This window comes from Mirounga angustirostris, unplaced genomic scaffold (genome assembly GCF_029215605.1).
Source record: "Mirounga angustirostris isolate CCGP_5_RB_7025 unplaced genomic scaffold, mMirAng1.0.hap1 SCAF_3, whole genome shotgun sequence".
Classification (NCBI taxonomy): Eukaryota; Metazoa; Chordata; class Mammalia; order Carnivora; family Phocidae; genus Mirounga; species Mirounga angustirostris.
Window position 1 is genome coordinate 194691084 of NW_026991711.1, and position 16459 is coordinate 194707542.

Sequence of the window (16459 nt, forward strand, 5' to 3'; positions counted from 1 at the left end):
GGACTTTAAGTCTTATTTTTCAGAGCATAAATGTCCACATCTCAAAATATAACTATGCAGCCAACAGAACTAGGCCCAAAGAAAGGAGAACAGAGAGCAGCAGAGATTCTTCTCTTCCATCCCAGGGAACTGCCAAGCACTCCCATCATGTGGGAGAAATGCAAAGTCACAATGTTTGTGGACTACATCTGAAACTTGGTCCTAACAAATATACAACAGGAAAATCTTTAAAGGGAAGAATTTTCCTTCTCTACCAGAAGTACTTGTTGATTCCTTTGGGATGTTCTGCCAATTATATTTTCAAAAGGAAAGGTCTTTGCAAAGTAACAGTACAGAAAGAACTTTATCTCAGCCACCTAATGAGTATCTTCCTACTTCACATAACTAGACAAGACTGAATACAGAGGATATTAAAAAACTCCAGTGGAAACCCAGGACTTCTTTCTTCTTCTTCCAAAATTAAAACTAGTTACTTTTATCCCCACACTAAACCTTCAAAGGAATTTCTCCCCCCAAAGTACTTCTCAAGACCCACAAGCCAAACTTGAGAACAAAAACAAATTCCCCACGGGCTAAAAGTTCACAAAGCCCCAGTGTGAGCGAGGCCCCCCCACGGGGGCCAGGTGAGCGGCTTCACCAAGTTCTGGAAGTCGGCACCCATCCCGCAGGAGGAACTTTCGCAGATGCCACCTCAGCAGGCCCTCCCACAGGCCACGCGAGCCCGCGGGCGGGGACAGGCTTAAAGGGGCAGTAACGCACTCGGCCTCCCCGCCTTTCATCCAAATTCGGTATTTTTCCGTAATGTGTTTTTCGTGCGCGGACCCTGGGGTGTGTCCAAGTTGCGCTGCAGCCCCCCAGGGCCGCAGGCCCACCGGACCAAACAGACGGACAGCAGGTGGAGGTGCGGCTGGGCCTGCACGGGCCCTGCTCTCATCCCGGCCCCGGCCCTGCCCTTCGGGACCCGCACTGCACCCCCAGCACCCCCAGCCGCCCCCCTCAAGTCCGGGCCGGGGGAGGGGCGCGGGGGGGGAGGGGGCAGCTCGGCGGTCGGACGCCCACGTCACTGGCCCGGGCCCCAGGTCGGCCGCCCCTCCCCCGCGCCGGGCTAAGGGGTTGGGGGGGGCACGGAAAGAGCAGGACCCCGAGGGGCTGCCGCCGCCGGAGGCGCGGGTGTGTGTGTGCGGGGTGGGGGGGGGCGCGCGGCCCGGCGCCACGGACTCGGGAAAGTTTCTCACTCTCCCCAAGCCGGCGCCGTGGCCCATGCGCAGTGGTGACACGTAGCCGCCCCCCGGGTCGGGCCGGGTTGGCGGAAGGGGAGGGGGCGCCCGGTTGGCGGCGGGGGGGAGGGGAGGGGGTCAGGCACCCGCGGCCCCTCCCCCGCCCGGCGCTCCACGTCGGCAGCCCGCGCCCCGCCCGCCCCGCGCCCCAACTTCCCCGCGCGCCCTCCTCCCCGCTCGCGCCCGGTCCCCCCACCCCTCCGGCCCGCGCTCACTCCTCGGAGGTCAGCCCGTCCGTCCCGCCGTCCCGCCGTCCCGCCGCCCGCACGCCCGTCCGCTCGCCGCCCGCCGCGGAGAAGCCGGGCCGCGCTCCGAGGCCGGCGCCCGGGCCCCCGCGGCTATATAGGGCGGCGGCTCCAATCCCGCCGAGACACGTCAGGCGGCGGCCGCCCCGCCTCGCCCCGCCCCCCGGCCGCCGCCGCGCCCACGCTCCGCCCCCGCCGCCCCCCGCGGGGTCCCCACTAGCGGCCCCCGCCCCGCCGCGCAGGAGCGAGCAGCCCGGGGGCCAGGCCCAGCTCCGGAAAAGCTCCGTGGCTTTTCGAGTGGGCGGTGGGGACGGAGACTCGAGCGATGCATCCCCCCACCCCCACCTCCGGAACGCAGCGGGGAGACCCGCACCGTCAGGCCGAGCCCGCGCTGGAAGCCAGGTCACCAGCAATACTGCCTCCCCACCCAAAAAAGAAACAAGAGACCGCCAAGGACAACACAAAGGGAATTAACTGCTGCCCCCCTCCCCATTTACAACTCCCCGTGCACAGATGGACGACGAGTTGGCTCTAGCCTAACCAAACTCCATGGGAGCTCGGCCCATGCCCCAAAGTTCGGAGCACACTTGCCTTCCCTCCCGCTCCTGTGTGGTTCAGTTCCTTATGTCGCTCACCTCCACAAAATATCCCTATTCCCTGGCTACCAGTCTGAAGAACCCTCTTCATTTAAAGAGTGCATTCTCGGGGCGCCTGGGTGGCTCAGTCGTTAAGCGTCTGCCTTCGGCTCAGGTCATGATCCCAGGGTCCTGGGATGGAGCCCCGCATCGGGCTCCCTGCTCGGCGGGGAGTCTGCTTCTTCCTCTCCCTCTGCCTGCCGCTCCCCCTGCTTGTGTTCTCTCGCTCTGTCAAATAAATAAAATCTTTAAAGAGTGCATTCTTTCCTCATGGAGATAGGAATGGGTGTGCCTACTATGTGCCCACCCTAGATCCAGCAGGAGAGAGAATCCCTACCCTCAAAGGGCTTCCACCCTAAAGGGTGAGAATGGCTGATCAGGTTTGCATTCCTTGTGTAATAAAAAGCTGCACTGTTTGATTTTTAAAATCAAGGGTACAAGTCCAGCGCAGGAATCTGTAGACATTAGCTGGTACCTCTGATGGAAGTGTCAGGAGGAGAATCCTGCCTCCATTATAAGAGTGGACCACAGATACGTGGAGCCACACAGGGCAAGAGGCAGGGACTGTGGGAAAAGCGAGGCCCGCTTCAACAGGAAGCGCAGAGCCAGGCCAGCACAGCCTGTAGTTCTCATACAGGTGTTGCTTAGGTTGGGAGGATGACTGGGAGTTTGGAGTGGCAGAAGGCACAACCAGATGTACTTTTTTCAGTGGAACACAGTCAAAGTATGTGGGGGAGGGGATGGGGGGTTGGGCCACTGAAGTTGTTCAGTCTGAAGATGACACCAGCTTTCCGTTGTGGTTGGCAATGGTACATGAACTAGGTGGCCACATTTGGAAGGCAGCACCAAAGAGTTCCTCAACTGGATGCAGAACATGACAGTCCTTAAGAATGGCAGGGAGGTTCTTGGCTGCCTGCACTGAGATTGGGAGACTGAAGGAAGACTAGACTGGAAGGGGGGGGGGGGGTGATGCAAAAACTTGCCTTGGGGATGTGATGTGAGATGCCCACTGGATGGTCAAGTGTGGACGTCAAGTAGGCAAATGTATGGGCAAACTGAAGGCCAAGGGAGAAGCCCAGCCCAGCCAGCAGGAACCCCTCATGACATCACTGGAGGACAGAAACCATGTGAGGCAGTCAAAAATCCACCCATTAGAGCCAAGGACATCATCGTCAAAGCAGTGCCCTAAGTCCCTAGGATGGGACCTGGACAGGTGGCTTATCCTTAGACTTGGAAGAACTTCTTTAAGCACCAAGCTCTTCAGCTCCCTTACTATGTTATTAGTGTTTGTAGGTAGTCCTTCCATGGGGACTAACCAACCAGCAACTCAGACAAGTGTTTTGTTGTTTTTGAAGTCTCAGCACTGTGTATGGGCGGGGGGGGGGGGGGGGGGGGGGCGGGGATGGTTAAGAGGGAGGAAGAGGGGAGGGATTCCCAAACAGTTGGCAGGTCAACTGTCAAGAAACTTCCAATGAAGCTTGGAAGTCACCACAGTCAGAAGCTCAGAGTAGCTGGTGCACAGAAGGCCTTAAAAGACATTAAAAGACCTCTAGTTAACAAAAGATATTGTAAAATCAGATGTTGAATTTGTGCTACAAACCATCCCAGGATGCTTCTTTGCTGATAATTATGACCAGCTTTTCTTCCTAGCAAGCTTCAGTGCATTGAAACTAATAGTTTGTAGAGGCAGATTGAGAGGGCTGGGTCCAGCAACAGTCACACCAGATAATGTGTGAGGAAACCCCTATGGCTACCTCAAAAAGTGAACATCAGTCTGTGACATTTGGGTTTTCAGCCCTCAAGGGGACATGGGAAAAGATGTGGGCCTGCTCAAGGTAAAAGGTTAGAACAGCATCCCCCAGCCCCTTAGAGCCATGACCCTCAAAAGAACTCTCAACAAAGGTAGGCCAAAGGAGGGATGGAGGAAAACAAACCTGCCAGCATAGAGACTTTCTAATCTGCTTTACCAGGTGGTGGGAGCTCCTCTTGAGCACTAGCAACCACAGACTAATACTTTGCATCACCCTATCTTTGTTGGGTGGGAGGAGGGCGGGGGGCAGGGGAGGGATGGAAGAAAACAAACCAGCCAGCATAGAGACTTTCCAATCTGCTCTACCACGTGGTGGGAGCTCCTCTTGAGCACTAGCAACCATGGACTAATACTCAATAAAGATTTAGCGCTCAAATCTTTACAACCCCATTTTTCCAAGACCCCCAAGCCCAAATCTAGGAACTAACAAAACAGAAAGCAACCCCACTCAGCAGAAAATAAACCTTGTAACAGGCTACAAATGATATAAACAAATCTACCCACACTGTAGAGAGGCTGTAAGTCCAAAATTCAAAAAACAAGAAGACTGAAATTGGATTAGACTTAAGAGCTTTAGATGACAGAACTATCAGATTGAGACTGTAAAAAAAATCCTAAAGTGATTAGAGATGTAAGACATAAAGGTGGCCTTAAAAAAAAAACAAAAGATAGAACAAATGCAAAGGGTTAAGAGCTATAGATAAAAGGGGTGCCTGGGTGGCTCAGTCAGTTATGCGTATGACTCTTGGTTTTGGCTCAGGTCATGATCTCACTGTTGTGGGGATCGAGATCCATGTCTCCACACTCTGCAGGGAGTCTGCTTGAGATTCTCTCTCCCTCTCCCTCTCCCCCCCCCTCCCCCCCACATACAACATGCTTGTTCTCTCTCAAATAAATCTTTGGGGGAAAAAAAAAAAAGAACTATAGATACGAGAATGAGGAAGTCCAACATATGTCTAATAGAAGTTCTGAAAGAAGCAATCACAAGGAACAGAGAAGCAATATTGGAAAAATAGCAGAGAAAATTCTAGGATGTAACGCTACCCCTCCCCCCATGCAAGAGACAGAACAGGTAGCTAGCGGCATCCTTTAAAGTAATCCACCCTAAACACCCTGTAGTGAAACTTCAGAATGCCAAAGACAAGAGTAGAACCTAAAAGTGACTAGAGAAGAGACAGGTTACCTACAGAGGAACACCAGGAGACAGCACAATGCCTACCAGAGGAAAACGAACTAACACCTGTAAACTATGTTGAAGGAAGTACCTGCCAACTCAGAATCCTTTCTCTCATTTAAGGGCAAGAGTGAAAGAGACACGGGTGCCTGGGTGGCTCAGTTGGTTAAGCGACTGCCTTCGGCTCAGGTCATGATCCTGGAGTCCCGGGATCGAGTCCCGCATCGGGCTCCCCGCTCAGCGGGGAGTTTGCTTCTCCCTCTGACCCTCCCCCCTCTCATGCTGTCTCTCATTCTCTCTCAAATAAATGAATAAAATCTTAAAAAAAAAAAAAAAAGAGTGAAAGAGACACATTTAGACTAAGAGAAAGCTATTACTACTACTGACGGATGGCTACTGAAATAACCACTTCAGGACATGCTCCAATAAGAAGAAAGCGAGAGCCAGAGAGTTCTGCCAGGAGGAATACTGACAAAGAAACCAGTAACCCAGATAAAGTGAAACAGGCACTGACCACATACTAATAACAATAAAATCTGGAGAAAATTAAAATACAAAATGTAATTAAAATTATAAGCAGCAACCAAATATAAGGTGAAAGGAGAAACTGAAGTTGGAATATTTCAGAACACTATTTGAGGAAAGGTTAGAAATATTAATTTTAGACCTTGTTGAATTAATGATACAAACTTAAAGATAATCTAGTAAAAGCACAATTTTTAACTTTCAAATCAAAAAACCAAACTCTCAAGCAGAAGTTACTGGCAATGTTCTAGATCTTGGACTAGGTGGTAGGTTCAGAGGTATCCATTGCAATATACATGATTACTTACCAGTTACGTTACTTTGTAATTATTAACTAAAAGAGATGAAAAGAGAAAACAGAATAGGAAGCAGGAGAAGTAAAAGACGAGCAAGGCAAATGAAGCACAAAATATGATGAAAGAAATGAATCCAGATGTGGTAATAATCTAATGTAAATACAAAATCCAGCTAAAAGCTAATTCAGCCACCATGTGGACACAGAGGCTGAAAGTAAAGGGATGGAAGAACAGTCCAGACAAGACCTAACCAATAAAAGCTGAGCTAGCCATATCAATTTCATATCAAGTAAACTGTAGAGTAAGAACTAAGAAGGTCAAGATTAAAAAATCCAAATCAATTCTGATTATGTATATATCTAATAACACAGCTACAAAATATATAAAGTAAGAACAGGAAGGTTACTAGAAGTTGACATATCTAGGATTACAGACAAAGACTCAGCTCTTCTGGTAACACAGATTATTAAGATTAAAACTGTACAGAAAATTAAAACAATGTAGTTAATAAACCTACTTTATTGGATTTATGTAATCCTTCACCCAATTATTAGAAATGACATGTTCTTTTCAATCTTAATAGAATTTTTATAAAAACTGGCCAGCAGCTAGGACAAAACAAAAACAAATGGCAAAGAATTAACAGCGTAACATTCTCTAAATACAACACGATTAGGAGTCAACTTAAAATTTTAAGGAGCCTGGAAATTTAAAAACTTGCTTCTAAGTAACTCATGGGTCAAAGAAGAAATCTGAAAATATTTACAACTAAACAATAAGCAGTTATATATCCAAACTTGTGGAATCAAGCCAGAGTGTTGCTTGGAGACAAGTTTATAGCCTTAAGCCATCATATTAGAGAAGAGGAAAAAGTAAAAATTTAATCATCCTCACCTGAAATTAGAACAAAATAAATCTAAAGAACGTTTAAACTAATAGACAAGAAATTAATGAAATAAGAAACATACTAGAGAGAATAAATACAACTTACAGCAGAGTCTTTAAAAAAATCAGTTAGATCTCTGGCAAAAATTGACCAATGGAAAAAAAAAAATAAGAAAAAGTATGAACAGGCAATACTAAGAATTCAAGGGGGTCAAAACTACAGCCACAGACTCTGAAAAATCATACAAGAACTCTAATAAGACAAGTATTATCAAAAACTTGAGGGCACTTGGGTGACTCAGTTGTTAAGCATCTGCCTTAGGCCCTGGGATGGAGTCCCCCAAAGGGCTCCCTGCTCAGTGGGGAGTCCGCTTCTCCCTCTACCCCTCCCCCCGTTTGTGCTCTAATAAATAAAATCTTAAAAAAAAAAAAAAAACTTGAACACACACCTACACAGGTACACGCACGCTCACGCACACATACACACACCTTGAAAACAGAGAAAATAGGCAACTTCAGAAAAACAAGTCACCCAGTCTGTTAGAAATGGGAGTTTATATAACCAGCCCTCCCCAATTTTCGAAGAAACTAATATAAAGATCTCAACAGAGAGACAGGCCCATATGCTTTCGTAAGGAAGCCCTGAGAAATTATCTTCCCAACTCACTTACAAAGCCAGGAGACTTTAATATTTCCCAGACAAGTATAACAGGAGAAAAGAATGTATGAATTTCATCTAGATACTTAATAATCTAGCAAACTCATCTAGAAAGTCAAAACAATATATAATGATAATGTCTATTTTATTCCAATAATGCAAGCTGGTGCAATATTAGAAAGACTAAGTAGGGGCACCTGGGTGGCTCAGTCAGTTGAGTGTCCGACTCTTGATCTCAGCTCAGGTCTTGATCTCAGGGTCTTAAGTTCAAGCCCCGCTTTGGAGCCTACTTAGAAAAGAGGAGACAAAGTAATTCATCACATTATTATACCCGGGCAAGAATGATTTTATCACCTCACAATATTCAAATAAAGAATCTGATATAATTTGCCCATTCCTCATAAAAAGAACAAATAGAAGGACACTTCCCTAGCTAAATGTTAGGTGCCTACCAGAAGCCCTCATTAGAAACATTCACTTTAGGATCACAAAGACCAAGAGGGTTGCAAATGAGCGCTTTCTGTGTTCGAACCTACCCTTGAGATCCTAGCCAGGGCAGGAAGGCAAGAAGAACTGAAGCGAGAACTGGAAGCGGCAAACAGCAGGGCTCACAGGCAGTACAACTGTTCAAGTAGGAGATCCAGGAGGAGCTCTGGATACACTATCAGAACTCAGGGTTTTCTGGAAACAAAATCAGTACACAAAACCAAACATGTTCCAAAACAGCAGCAACAAACATCAGAAGTCAATCTAATAAGAAAATAATAGGATTTACAGAGAAGGTTCTAAAACCCTTTGTCAAAATACAGAGAAGACCTAAAAATAGAGAAGTGCCATGTCCAACCTATCTAGGAAGACTTAATCATAAAGACTGTACTTCTCCCCTAATCAGACTAGAAATTCATGCAAATGCAGCTTAAACCTTGAAAGGGGCATGCAGGTGCGTATGCGTATGGAATTTTGCAACCAGGTTTTATGCAATTTTTATTTAGACAGTATTTCTATGTACCATTTTTATAATATTGTATCGTGTAACAATATTTCTGTATACAATTTTTACAATATTTACATACACAATTACATTTATTCAACAAATTTATACAAAAGATCAAAGGCTATGAACAGCCAATTACAGCTCTGAGGAAAATAAGGTAGGGAGAACTTGCCCTCCCGAATATCGAGATTTCACAGCTACAGTAATTCAGACAGCGTGGTGCAGGGACAGAGAACAGTGGAGCAGACGGGAGGCACCCGACGCAGACACCCTAACAGACAGCTGTCACTTTTATCAGAGGTGAACTTGTGGACGAACTACAATTGATGCCTCCGCGAAAACTGGTTATCTAAATGAGGAAAAAGCGTAGGTCCCTACTTTATACCATTCACAAGGCCCACTAAGGCTAAAGACGCAAACACCCTAAGACAGCAATCCCACTTTTTAACTTTTTTGAAGACTTTAAGATTTTAAGTAATGTCTACACCAACATGGGGCTCAAACTTACAACCCTGAGATCAAGAGTTGTACATTCCACTGACTGAGCCAGCCAGGCGACCCAACAATCTCACTTTTAGATGTCTACTTTTGAAAAACAGTTTTCTTGCGTGAGTGCAGGGAAACAGAGACAAGGATTCTGTCATCACAGCACGCTGTTAGCAAGAACCAACGATAGCCTTTCAATGGATAAACATGGAGAGAGGGGTGTCATTTAGGCTACCTACTGTCTTTGCTCTAGCTAATGACCTGACGGGACTCAGGGAAGTGGAGCCGTGCAGACGGGGGTCAGGAAGAACAATGGACCAGAGGACCCCTCCGAGGCTGTGAGGGCCCCTCAGGTCTGATCCTTGCTCAGAGGCCCTGCGATCCTGTAAGAGGTTGGCGCTCAGGGATGGGAGTGTTTCTCACAGTCTGCTCTCCCACACCAAGTGTGGTGGTCGGGTCTGGGCAAAGAAGAATATGTTTTCATCCCTCCTGATAGCTCAAAAATATACTAATAAACTCATTTTATGATTCAGCTTATTTATACCTGGCTATAAACTGTAGCGGCAGGTTGGGAGCATATTCTAATACTGAACACATCAAAACTAGGTTCCTTTCTTTGGCTCAGAATGGTATTCTCTAAAGTACAGCCTATTCCCTAAAGTACAACCGTCCCGTCCAGCGGGGAGGGCAACAAACGGCCGTGGGCTGCAGTCTCCGCCGTGCCGCTCTACTCTGCGCCGCACCAGTTTCATTTCTCTTCAGGAAGTGACCGAAAGGGGACCCAAGTGTTCTTCAGTGACCCTGCTACGAGATTTCACGTCTTTCTCTTCCACCTAAGTGTTGGCTAAGTCATCACAGGCATCCACAGCGAGGACAGACTGCATGCAGAACAGCACACCTGTGGTCAGGACAAGTAAGTTCAGAGTCTTGCTCGGATCCTATCTGGGTCACCTTGGCAAGTCGTTTAAGCTCTTAACTTTTACAAGTTGCCTTTGTAAATTGTTAAAAAGATCAAGGAAGATAAACTGCCCTACAGTAGCCAGCCATCTCAGTGTATGGGAATATTAACATTTAATTCCACGAAACGAATACACTTAATGTAGTACTCCACTAATTTCATGAATACTGAAATAATCATTGTATCTTTATAGAGATGAGAAAAGAATAGCATTTATTTAGGGCCTAATTCAAGAACATGTGTCAGATAAACACACCTTGTAACTCTTTTATTTTTAAAGAAAGATTTATTATTTATTTTAGAGAAAGAGAGCGTGCAAGAGAGCATGCACAAGGTGGGGGCAGAGGGAGAGAGAGAACCCCAAGCTGACTCCCCGCTGAGCGCAGAGCCTGATGTGGGTGGGGCTTGATCTCACGACCCCGAGATCACACCAGAACAAAAACCAAGAGTAGGATGTTCAACCAACTGAGCCACCCAGGCACCCCCACACCTTGTAACTCTTTTTAAAAAGCAAATGGGACAATGTTAGGTTCAAAAGGGTAAGTTCATGGATTTCCACAGAAATGAAAGGAAAACTGCCCCTTAGCCATGCTGGCCAGCAAATACTGATGACATGTGGCTACTGACACTTGAGACATGGCTACTCCCAAATGATGCATGCTCTGAGTCTGAAATACACACTGGATGTTGAAGACTTCATATGAAAAAAACACAACGAAAAACACCTTGCTGATGACTCTCTATTGATTACATGATGAAACAATGCTCTGGATTGGGATAAACAAAATATGTTCTTGAACTTAATGTCACTTTTTTTTTTTACACTTTTAAGGTAGATAGTAGAAATTTTAAAATTCTATAGAAAACTCTTATTTGGACAATGGTGCTACAGAGTTGGTTTTCCAATCCAAAGCAGAAATGGAATCTGACAAAAAGGTTTTTCTTATTAATAAACTTTGTATCAGTCTTTTAAAAAAGTCCCAAATCAACTTACTACAGATTTACTGTTTAAAATAAATAAATTTAGGGTGCCTGGATGGCTCAGTTGGTTAAGCAACTGCCTTCGGCTCAGGTCATGGTCCTGGAGTCCCGGGATCGAGTCCCGCATTGGGCTCCCTGCTCGGCGGGGGGTCTGCTTCTCCCTCTGACCCTCTCATGCTCTATCTCATTCTCTGTCTCAAATAAATAAATAAAATCTTAAAAAAAAAATAAATAAATAAAATAAAATAAAATAAATAAATTTAGATTAGGGGAAGGAATACAAATGTGTCTGTCGGGAAGGCTTCCTCTGCCACAAACACCCAGGAGTGTGTGGCACGGGGAGCTGTCTCAAAGGCTTCCGGGAAAGAAGTGACCAAGTCTAGTGCACAGCATTCCTTCCGAGGACTCAAACAACCCATTAACAACCCCCCAAAAAAGGGCAAAAAAAAAGATACAAACATCTTCTACAAAAATGAGTTGTACAAAAGAAAATGCATGTTTCAAGTGGGAGGAGATCTTACATTATGCCTCTCAGTTTGGCAAAAATGAAGTTTGATGAACATTAGAAAACGGACAGGAAAACTGGTGTGGCTGGAGGAATAACTGATGTGATCTCTTTGGAGAGCAATTTGATTATATATTGTAACTTAAAATACAAATATTCTTTGACTCTGTAATTCCTACTTCTTGGAACCTCTCCCACATGTGCTCACATATGTGCCGAGAAACAAACACACTGTGGCTTTTTTGCAGGAGCAAAAGATTGGACATTTGTGTTGTTTCTAGCAGGGGGCTGGGCAAATGATGGTGGGACACAAAGCCTCATAACGGACCTGCCGACTGAGCAGGTCTCCACCCACCAGCTCCATTCATGGACTGCCTCCTGCATGCCCAGAACTCCAGCTCCCACCTGTGAGGGTACACACTTACCCCCAAACCTGTTTATGCCAGCCCTACTTGTTCATGTAACCACATAATTTAAGAATGCAAAGTAAGGAAAGAAGAGTGAAATGTTTCTACCAATATTAAATTTATCACATTGAAATTCTCAGTAAGGGCAGGTTGCTTTAAAAAAAATTATGTCAAGTAAAAAATTTTTTAAAAACCTCAAGGAATCTGACATTCTAATTGCTCTGTGTCTAAGTTCTTGATCCACTTAAAAGAAACTGATGTTGAATGCCCTAGATAACATAGTAGGAGTTTGGTTTACATAAGAAGAGATTATGTAGAATCCAATCAGCAGACCCTGAGAGACAAGGTCTCAGCCCTGGACCCGTGATTGGGGGTGAATGAGTGTCCCTCCCTCAACCATACAGCCAGTGTCCTGTCGACTCACGAGCAAGGGTACATTGATATATAGCCAGCTGTGTTAGAGAGAGAAACATGTCTATATGTGCATAAACTATCTATGATCTGCTACTTGTAGGATATCCAAGCCACCCAGAATAGAAAAACAGGGAGCACAGAGCCAGGCACCAGGAAACACCAGCATTCGAAGCCGGGTAAAGGAGGGGGGACTGTTCCAAAGGACTTGAAAAAGTAGCAATGGTATTAAGTTGGGAGGTGAGCACATGTAAAAACAGCATATATTTCTTATACACCAAAAAAAGCTGTGTTTTAATAGGTTTAGAAATTACTGATAGACACAGGCTAAGTGCTCCTGAGAGTCAGCTGCAGGAGAGGAATGGCTCTGTATTATATGATGCTCCTTACTTTTTCCGTGGATACTTCTGTTTGGAGAGGGAAACAAAGCGGTACTATTAAGCAGCATCTGCTACTACAAATCAGCAAAAGGCAGGGTCACAAAAATTACTTTCTTCACTGTTTTATTAGACCCTGGTATCGGCAAGAGGTCTGAATTAAGACATCTTTGTTGTTCATTTCCCTGGGAGGGACTGCTGATGACAGAGAAGAGGACTTACACAAACCCTTTAATTTAAAGCCCCTGGGAATTGGAAGCTACCCAAGACTGTCTTTACGTATCTGGAGAGCAGTACAGAAGGGGTGAGTTCTGCCCAGCTCCCAGCACGCACAGCTAGGAAATGTGAGCGACAGGAAAAGACTGCGGAGACACGTCTCACCTCAGCATAAAGAGAGTGAGCAAGCCTCACGGGACTTGCTCTCAACACACTGGGCCCAGCTGCTCTCACCAGGCACACCGGCACATGGCAACCACTTGCTTAGACCACTCCTCACGGTCTAAGCCAACCACTGCTTCCGGGTGGAAATGGATTCTGTGACCCTTGGGTCATCTGTGTCTCTGAATGCCATGGTAACAGGTTTCAAAGCAGCAACAGACTGGGGGCCACAGCAAGCCCCACCTCAGGGGAAGGTAGTGTGGGAAGAGGACAGCAAAGGCAGGACGGGGACCAAACACCTGTAGAGGATGGCTCTGGCAATAACCCCCTCAGCCCTACAATTAAAAAAATACTTTTGATTTTCTGACTATAAATCCCATTAAAACTATAAGAAACAAAATAATTCTAAGGGCAACAACTTATACTTGAAAAATGTTTTTTCTTCCTACAATTTACACAGGAAAGGTCTATGACCTAGACTTTTAGCTTGTACTTAGAAAACATTATGCTACAGATACAAAGTTAGCTCAAGCCATAGGTAGAAATACCTAGGAACTGGAACCAGTCCCATCCAAATGGAAATGTAATGCTTCTCTATAAAGAAACAAACATCAGAACAATCAAGTCTTTGGATTCTCCCCTGTCCAGGGTATTAAGCCCCGGCAGACACTCGAAGTGTGTCACCTGCTTGGTGACACTGGTCATGTCACATCTCTTCACTTGGCCCGTTTTCTCATTTGTCATATGAGGAGGTGGGACTCCATTCTCTCTTCCAGTGCTGTCTTTCTGAGTCTGCTCTAGGGAGTGAACTTCACTTTTAGATGTAAAGAATTGCTGGTATAGCTGTTCCCCCCAAAGAACTAACTACTTCAACATAAAGGTGCACTACTACAAGCCCAACGTACAGACCAAAGCAGATGTGTTTTACTCCGTATCCTGGACTCAGAGCAGGCCATCATGCTGCCAGAGCATCTGGGGAGCAGCAACTGAGACATTTCACCTGTCACAGAAGAAAGGTGGGCAGGGCAACAACAAACGGTTGCCCCACTATTAGAAAACCGGCACTAACCAAAGAGGGATATAGGGCAAAGACAACCTGTTTATGGCTCCACAGAGAGCCAAGGGTAAGAAGCAGGAGGGCAGCAGGGCCCAGATCAGCATGGCAGCCCCAGACTCAGGAGTACCCACTGAGGCCAACTCCAAGCAGATATCAGACAGCTAACTTGGAATGGATTCTACCTATTGTGTGAAGGAAGGACTGATTACACAGAAGGGTAGTAGCAGAAACAGTAAGAAATAAAAAGGTAACAAAGTCTGGAAACAACCACACCTTCATTAAGGAGGAGGAGGACTGAACAAATCATGCTATATCCATGCAATTGAAGTAACATGCAACATAAAGAGCATGGGAGAGATTTCTACCCACTAGTACGTGTGGTCTCCAGGGTATACAGTTAATAACAAAGGCAACAGAGGACTGCAGGTGCAGAGTATGCCACCTTCCCCGAAGAATCAGAAATACGGTGTGTCTACACACACACACACGCACACACACACACACTAGAAGGGAGGCGGAGAGGAAGCCACATCCATCTGAATACACCACCATTCACAGTTTTTCTAGTACCATATAAATCACAGAAGTACAAACTCTAGAAATAAAATATGTCCTGTTTCTTCATCTGGATGCTGGTTCTATGGATGGGTTCAGTTAGTGATAATGCATTGATCCATATACACTAAAGACTCGCATCACTCTCTCTGTTTGTTATACTGCAATAAAAAATTCACTAAAAAAATTGAAACAAATCTAACAATGTCATATTGGTGGCATAAACATCAGAGAAAAGGTAACTAAAACACAATAATAATTTGAAAGCATAGGGGCACCTGGGTGGCTCAGAAGGTTAAGCATCTGCCTTCGGCCCAAGTCATGACCCCAGGGTCCTGGATCCAGCCCCACATCCGGCTCCTGCTGAGCAGGGAAGCCTGCTTCTCCCTCTCCCTCTGCCTGCTGCTTCCCCTGCTTGTACACTCTTTCTGTCAAAAATAAATACAATCTTGGGGCGCCTAGGTGGCTCAGTCGTTAAGCGTCTGCCTTCGGCTCAGGCCATGATCCCAGCGTCCTGGGATCGAGCCCCGCATCGGGCTCCCTGCTCAGCGGGAAGCCTGCTTCTTCCTCTCCCACTCCCCCACTTGTGTTCCCTCTCTCGCTATGTCTCTGTCAAATAAATAAATAAAATCTTTACAAAATAAATAAATAAATAAATAAATAAATAAATAAATAAATACAATCTTAAAAAAAGAAATATGACAGCATATTCCAAGTGAGATGGATATATCCTGCTAATGTTAGCATTGTTATTCCAAAAATGTTAAATGGTAACATTTAAGTAATCAGGTAATCAAGTTAACATCCTTAAGAACCAGGATTTTTGGCATAAGATACACACTGAAGTAAAAATCATGTAAATATTTATTTGAATATTTATTTGAACAGGAAATGTCCATATTCATGATTATTTCCCAAGTCTGTCTACTATGAGAAACTGAAAATTAATAAAGGGAAACCTCACTAAGCTGGAGTGGGGAGGATAAAAGGGGGAGCCACACCACTCAATGTCAATTATAGGAACAATTGTCTATTACAGACCCCAACAGGGAAGGACATACACTTTATCTCCTACAAGAAATCGACCACCCCTGCAACTAAGCCAATGAGGAACTGACATCCTGAATCCCCAACTCCTGCTTCTCTCCAATGGACATTCCTTCAAAACAACCTCTCCCAACTTCCTCCTCCTTCTTTAGAAAATAAAGTTCCTCTTCTTTGTTGGACTTGCCTACCATTTTGCCATAGCTTGCATGTCCGGAATTGCAATTCTGTTGTTCTTGAATAAATCCATGTTTGCTGGTAAAATAACTGACTGATTTACTTCTATGTTTAACACAACAATAGTGGCAGTGAGCATCCCTACCTAGCACATGGGCTGTGGCATCCAAACACCATTTGCCACTAAAAGGAACCAGGTTCCTCAGAAAAATGGCTCATCTCAGATGTTGAGCAGAATATGGACAAGGTGGGACATCTTGCTGTGGCAGAAAGGCAGGAGTCACAGACAGATGGGGTCATGTCCAAAGAACACAGAAGCCAACTTGGGGAAACAATACGAGCTTCAAAAAATGGCTTAAATGGGCCAAAACACAATTATATACATACCCGTAAGTTGGTAATACTAGGAGAAATAAAGCCAAAACACAATTATATACATACCCATAAGTTGATAATACTGGGAGAAATAAAGCCACAAAAATGCATTGTCACTTTGGAAGCAGCTAGTCCCAGTGCATTCTTGACAATGATAAAGGAAAGGAGGAGCCGCACTTCAGGGTAATCAGAATTGAGAAGGGAAACCTTCTTTACAGGAGAATCAACTAATAAATGTAGACACAGAAA

The 16459-nt window shown here is 45.4% G+C and overlaps 1 protein-coding gene across 6 annotated transcripts in view; it reads right to left on the minus strand.

Annotated features, from left to right (window-relative positions):
* HDLBP (high density lipoprotein binding protein) overlaps nucleotides 1-16459 on the minus strand; it is a 75352-nt gene that overhangs the window by 41161 nt on the left and 17732 nt on the right. Inside the window, exon 1 of one of the 6 annotated variants that reach the window (XR_010410379.1) lies at nucleotides 1493-1624. The exons of 3 other annotated variants lie outside the window; for them this stretch is intronic. The gene's annotated coding sequence lies outside the window, so the exon portion shown is untranslated. Of the gene's footprint in view, nucleotides 1-1492; nucleotides 1625-2157; nucleotides 2339-16459 lie in introns of those variants that run through there. 2 more of the 6 variants (XM_045867581.3, XM_045867579.3) reach the window with 2 other exon arrangements.